We start from the raw sequence: 7,646 nt of genomic DNA, 5'->3' as shown, positions 1-7,646 counted from the left end.
TTATACTATGATGGTATCAAATAAGCATACGGCACATCTGATGGTAAACGGGTACCGTAGATTATGGACGCCTGAAACACCAGGTGTTATTGAAAATCTCCATGCGGTAGTATCTCAAGAAAACCTCGGCAGGGAGTTTATTGCACAATCTGAAATTGCACAAGACCAATTGATAGGGACTTCCCTTTTACTCTAAACTGCCTCTACCCATAGAGATGTACATATACATATGTTAAGTAAAAATAACATTTTTCGAGTTGACTCGAGTTGCCTGGAATAAAAAGGTTTTTTTATTATTTCGAACAATTCTAATGGAATAAAAAGTTTTTTTTCATTATTTCAAACATTTCAAATTTTTTTGGGCGCACCTAGCCTTGAAAGCTTCACCGAACTATAGGGGGCGAGTAGAAATGGCACTTTAAAGCCGCGGAAGGACTTATAGAACGCATAATCATTTTAATGATAACATAATCGGACGAATATCCGAAAAAAAAAATGATAACAACCTCAAATCAATACTGAAATATTTGTGAAGAGTGAAAATTGTATGATATGAAATGATCAGAAAATTTCATGTCATTGTCGGTTCGATGACAGAATCATGCTCCCACTCTTTCACTTGATTCATTCATTTACCAGTTGAATTCTTCCAACTCGAGTTGGCAGAATTTAACTCGAGTTAACTCGGATTATCGATGACAAAATCATGCTCTCGCTCTTTCACTTGATTCATTCATTTACCAGTTGAATTCTTCCAACTCGAGTTGGCAGAATTTAACTCGAGTTAACTCGGATTATCGATGACAAAATCATGCTCTCGCTCTTTCACTTGATTCATTCATTTACCAGTTGAATTCTTCCAACTCGAGTTGGCAGAATTCAACTCGAGTTAACTCGGATTATGCGCAACTCTAGTTGACACATCTCTAACTTAGGTTACTTTCATTTTAGAAAAATAGAGTTAAATTCCACGCGGACGAAGTCGCGGGGACAGCTAGTATTTGATACAAAAACGAAGTCAACACTATAAATGTCTGCTATAACAGTTTCCTATTCAACAGTACATTACGTTACGCACTTCGTGTAGTGTAATGATTATTTAATACGTCTTTTAAATTGATATTAAGGTATCATAATTTCCTTCTGAGTTATAAACGTATCCACATGCAGTATGTACCGCCGGAAGGTCAAGACCCTGGGCTGACTACTGCAATATTACCAAACTTGTGAGAGTGTTTTGGGTATGTTATTTTTATGAGTCTCTAAATATATAACTCAAAGGTGACTGACATAGTGATCTATCAACGCACAGCCCAAACCACTGGACGGATCGGGCTGAAATTTGGCAGGCAGTTAGATGTTATGACGTAGGCATCCGCTAACACATGGTTTTGATGAATTCTACCCCCAAGGGGATGAAATAGGGGATGAAAGTTTGTATGAAACTTTGTAAATTTTAAACCGATCGGGCTGAGACTTTGCATGCATAAAGCTACTATGACGTAGGCAACCCCTAAGAAAGGATTTTGATAAATTCCACCCCTAAGGGGATAAAATGAAGCGAGCGAAGCCGCGGGCAAAAGCTAGTTATGTATAAAATTTAAACAATACTAATGTACTAATAAAATATGATCCCTTTCTAGTCGATAAATATATATGGTTATAAAAAACAATCAATTTTCACCCTTCTATCACCAACCCCTATCTTTTTTAGAGCGTTATTAATTTGGCAAAACAACGTTTGCCGGGACAGCCAGTATATAGATATATATTTTATTTATATAAAGAAACTAGGTGTTCCCGCGACTTCGTCCGCGTGGGATTTAACTTTATTTTTCTAAAATATAAGTAGCCTAAGTTACTCCATATTATATCAGCTACCAGCCAAAAAAGTCCCGTCAAAATCGATCCAGCCATTTCATAGATTAGCCGGAACAAACAGACAGACAGACAAAAATTGTAAAAAATGATATTTTGATGTATATACCGTATTTATATTTATATGCATGTAGTAAAAAACGGTTATTCCAATATTACAAACAGACACTCCAATTTTATTTATATGTATAGATGGCATGTATGTAATATGACTGATTTGTGTACTGTACTGACTCACCTGTTGAATAAGGTTTGATGGTACTCCTGATGGAGTTATATCATATGAACTTATTACTATAGAGAAAATATATATTTTACACCAATCCTAAATTTATTCCTAATTTTATTTATATGTATAGATGAGTGTACAAACTACAAAACTGAAAGTGTCCACGGGCGGTTAGTATGCGCACGCGCAAATGACCTTCAATTTAACGGATATCATAGAAGCATTTCTTTAGTTTTTCCAGTTTACCACAATAACAACGTTCATATGTAGAACCATAAATTTGTCAGTTAATATAATGATTATTTTTGCGGGAAAGGGCCCGATTTAATGGCAACTTCAGGAGAAAGGGCATTGTTAGTAATGTGGACTGATGATCTTATTGCTGGCAATGTACCATGTCAGATTGACCTCCACGCGGTTCCCCTGGAAACCATCGTGATAAATTCTTGGTGATTGTCACGAAGGGTGATTGTAACTGATCTGACCTCATGCTCATCTTATCATCCTCCACTGGTGCCCCGCCAGTGTGACCGTTCGTGCAGGCGGGTGCACCACATTATCATCCATAAAAATAAAAAAAACACTTCCTTCATGATAAATACCAGTTTCGAGGTTTCATCTCACTGTTGCCATAACAATCATTAACTTTTACATAACAAAGCGTGTACGGTGTGAGGTATACGAGCAAATTATAAAGAACTGCCAACCGTGATTCATGGCCCGTAATTTGTGCTGTTTTATGAAACTATTATTATCGACTGTAAATTAAAAAATATTTTATGGTTTACTTATTAAAGTTACACATTGCACTAGTGACCCGCTCCGGCTTCGCGCGATGAAAATTGTGGAAATGATTGACAAGTAATAGTTCGAGTAATGATATATTTTTATAACAAAATACGAGATGAGTTTCCAGGGGAACCGCGTGGAGGTCAACCTAACGTACCCAACATTGATGGGGTTATCAATCCACATTACTAACAATCCCCTTCCCGCTGAAGATAGTGTTATCCACGCCAATCATCAACTATCTGAGCAGATGGTTTTGGATGATCGAAGACGTGTGTTAAAATTTATAGAGTAATTTATAATAATTCAGTCAAAATAGACCAAAAAAATGATAAGATAGCCAAAATTCGCATAGAGCTGAAAATTGGTATAGACGTTAAATAAATCATTACAAATGAAATGTCAAAAATCTTCTTCGATCCTACTTCTGCTATTTTTTTTATCCAAGGTCAAAAATCAAAAATACAGGTTTTTTCCATTTTTCTCTGAAACCGAAAATATTATCGTCAAAATAGCTTAGACAAAAGTTGTAGATCATACAATCCTCTACAAAACTTGTCCTACTACTTTTTTTCGTGCGAATCACCATTCGTGAGATATCGCGGTTTTAAAAGTTGAAAAATTCATATTCTTCATAATATGCAGTTACGTACACATTTCCACATCACCTACGAGGTAATGTACTTGGCGCATTTATTTTTTAACGTGGTATCCCTTGTACGCATACTCCACGATGTATTGCGATAAAGAAAGTTTGATCAGTAAACAGATTGTATCCTATTGATTATATGATAGTAAATGTAACTTACAAGGATTGTTTAAAAGAGCAACACACAAGTTTCTTGCTCGTTCTTCTTGTGATGAGACAGCTTTCCGAACGAGTGGTAGATAAAAAACAACTTGTTATGACTATTCAAAAGTGCTTAAATTAAGTTTATTTGAATAAATGATTTTCTATTCTATTCTATTGATTGAAAGAATGGTACTATTCCTAATATTCAAAGTGGAACAGATTGAGTTGGATAAAAAAAATTACAGAAGTAAGATCGAAGTGGACTTTCGACATTTCATTTGTAATAGTTTATTTAATGTCTATACCAACTTTCAGCTCTATGCGAATTTTGTCTAACTTAAATGTCTATTTTGACTGGACTATAATAATTCTTACAATTTCGAAACTAAAAGATAATAATAATAATAATAGAAATCATTCCAATCGTTATATCGGTGAACGGTCTTATCCCAACCAGTCTGGAGCAACATCTCAGACGGTTGGGATTCCGAGGCGGTTCACTCCCGGGAAAGATGCAGAAAGCGGTGCTCTTAGATTCTGCCCGCATTGTACGCCGGTTTCTCTCCCTGGGGCCCTGAACCCCGGCCGACTGTGCTTCTGCCGGGGGTATGTTGCCATCTCCTCTCCTTAAGAGGGGAGATGAGAATATTTGGAAAAAAAAAAAAAAAAAATAATAATAATTCTTTATGGCGCACAGACAAACAAAGAACAATAAAATATAAAAAGGCGGTCTTATCGCTAACAGCAATTTCTTACAGACAACCTGGTATTGACAGATACTATTTACATAGAGAAGGTAGCAGGCGCACAGTAGACAACATATTTATAATACACATATAGATAAACATACATTTTATAAGTATAAATAGATAAACTTTCACACTAATACATATTACATACATACATACAAAGATCCAAGCTATAGTCCGCAAGCCAGACTCTAATTTCTTTCTTCTAAAACTTCTATGATGTCTAAGATATTTGTATGAATAAAGCCTAGTCAAAGTCAGCTGCGGTTCCCGTGGTGGGTTCAGGAGCAGACCCTCGAAAACATTTTGTTATGAAAATATACCTTATGCACTAGAACTTTAAAGTTTATATATGACTAGCTGTTCTAAAATAAAGTAGCCTAAAGAACTAAAAATTATTTAGTTCCTCTTAATTTATTCGTTCCATTAGGTACTGATAGGTTCAAACTAATACATTTACATCCTGCATCATCACTTATTTTATCCCCATGGGGATTGAATTTATCAAAATCCTATTTAAGCGAACATCTTCATCATAGTAGTTCAATCAGTTGAAAAACTAAGAAGATTTACACAAATTTCATCCCATTAGGGGTGGAATTTATCAAAATCCTTTCTTATTGGATGCCTACGTCATAACATCTACCTGCATGCCAAATTTCAGCCCGATCCGTCCAGTGGTTTGTGCTGTGCGTTGAAAGATCACTATGTCACCTTTGAGTTATATATATTTAGATTGACAACGTTAATAATGTATAGCCATTTATAAATATTGTTTATTTATTTGTTATTATTCAAAAGAGTTAGTGATTGCACTAATAAAAGCTTACGTAACAATAACAAACTGATTTTACCTAAATGTCGTTTGGCTAAAGTTAGTAATTCGTTTTATGGCAATTGCGTAAGGTTTTACAATAAAATACCAGAGTCTGTTATAAATCTGCCAGAAAAAAGATTTAAATGTCATATAAAACACTTCCTTTGCAAAAAAGCTTACTATAAAATTGAAGAATTCGTTAACGATAATAATGTTTTTGTAGAAAAAATTTAAATACATAGCACTGACAATATTATCTGATTACACTAATAATGAGTGCGTAGCGATTTCTATGTTGATTATCGCATGCCTCTTACTTGTTACACTGTAATTATTTATATAAAAAAAACATCTATTAAAAAGAGCAACACACAAGTTTCTTGCTCATTCTTCTTGTGATGAATCTGCATTCCGAATGAGTGGTAGAATCAAAATATGACTATTCAAAAGTGCTTGTAATGAGTTTATTTGAATAAAGATTATTTCTATTTCTATTTCTATTGTTATATCTAAATATTACATATCTATTTAGGAGTCCATGGGAAAATGTTAAATAAAATAAATTGCTATAAAAAACAATAAACATATAAATATACAAATAAGTACTATATATGTATAAATACATAATGATCTAAAATCAAATAGAAAAAAACACATTGCGATTTATATATTTACCCAAAAACATGAATGGTGTGACGACGAAAACCACATCTACAAGTAGTTACTTGTTTTTCAAGTTTGGCGGTTGTGGGTACCTGCCTATTGGCCCGGTTGTAGAGACTTTCATGCTATATATAATATAGATTAACCTCGTTTACAATATTTACCTACTCATTGATTCTAACACTTTTATTATTACGTAAATTGTATTACGGTTAGATACCAACCGACTTAGAAAGGAGGAGGTACGAAAATTTATGTTTTTTTTTGTGTAATCAAGTCATGATTACATAGTATAAAACAAAAGTGATTCAAGAGGAAGTTTTATATATATAATACATATACACGGGTGCGAAGCCGGGGCAAGTACTTAGTGACATAGTATATAACAAAGTCGCTGTCGCTGTCTGTCCGTCTCTATATATGCTTAAAGCTTTAAAATTACGCAACGGATTTTGAAGAGTTTTTTTAATAGATAGAGTGATTCAAGAGGAAGGTTTATATGTATAATACATGTATATAGTACAGAGCGAGTAGCATATAACAGTGTAATGTAATTGAGGATAGGAATATATGACTGTCTCGTTGGTCTAGCGGTTTAGCACAACGCTTTACTTCCGTTTGTCTCGGGTTCGATCCTCGCACAGTACAAACATTTTTATTCCTGAGTATGATTGTTTGTATCGGTCTGGCTGTTTTCTACTCACCGTACCCACGACTTCCTCAGCGTAAATCGTCGATACATCTTTCATGTAATCTTTCATCTACCCTTTCAACCCCTTACAACCCTTTTTTCTGATTAAAAAGTAGCCTATGTCCTTTGTCAGATTTAGACTATATGTGTACCAAATTTCATTTGAATCGGTTCTATAGTTTTGGCGTGAAAGCGAGACAGACAGACAGACAGACTAAGTTACTTTCACATTTATAATTTTAGTAAGGATATTCTTAGATTTGTATTGTAAATCTATACTATACAAATTTAAGAATTTGTATCAGTTGTCTAGTACCCATAACACAAGCTCTACCTTGCTTATCTATGTACAATATGTATTTACAAAAACACTAGATAACTGATATTAATGCTTAAATGAAAATAATCAAATAAAAGTGTAATATTCAATATTTGTAAGTAACGCAAATTGTAATCTAGAATCGAATCCACTACCCACCATAGTAACAGCCGCGTCGTGACGGCACCTGTCGAATAAATCACGGTATGAGAAAACTCTCGGAAGCTCCCGCCACACCTGCTCGTGGACCAGTTTATGCAATACGCATCTATTTTAAAATAATGTATATTTAAATTTATTTTTGTAAGAAGATTTTCAAATTATTATTTTTTTTATTAATTTCTACTTATTCCAATAAACTAAACTAGGTCAAGATTTTTCATTATTTTATTAATTTTACTTACTTTTGTTGACTTTGGCAAAAGTGGCGTCACTATCTGTCTCACTCACTCATGGCAAACATGTCCACTATCCATCTCTCTCATAATTTTGTCGTAAAATTAAGAACCTACAAAGAGCTTGTGCGCATAAAAAACAAAAAACATTGGAACTGAGTAAAATGGGTTGGCAGAAATCGGGTTACTTGAGGTTTTTATTTTTTTACTCGGTTTTTTTATTATGAAACTAACAAGTATTGTACCATTTTACAATTCAGATTAAATGCGCAAACTTTTCATGGCACTTGCCAAGACTCTTTAGTGCATTTCTTTTAAAGGAG

The sequence above is a fragment of the Achroia grisella genome, unplaced genomic scaffold (genome assembly GCF_030625045.1).
Source record: "Achroia grisella isolate CSIRO2021 unplaced genomic scaffold, CSIRO_AGI_Agris_v1 utg1462, whole genome shotgun sequence".
NCBI lineage: Eukaryota > Metazoa > Arthropoda > Insecta > Lepidoptera > Pyralidae > Achroia > Achroia grisella.
Note: the sequence above shows the minus strand (reverse complement) of the source record.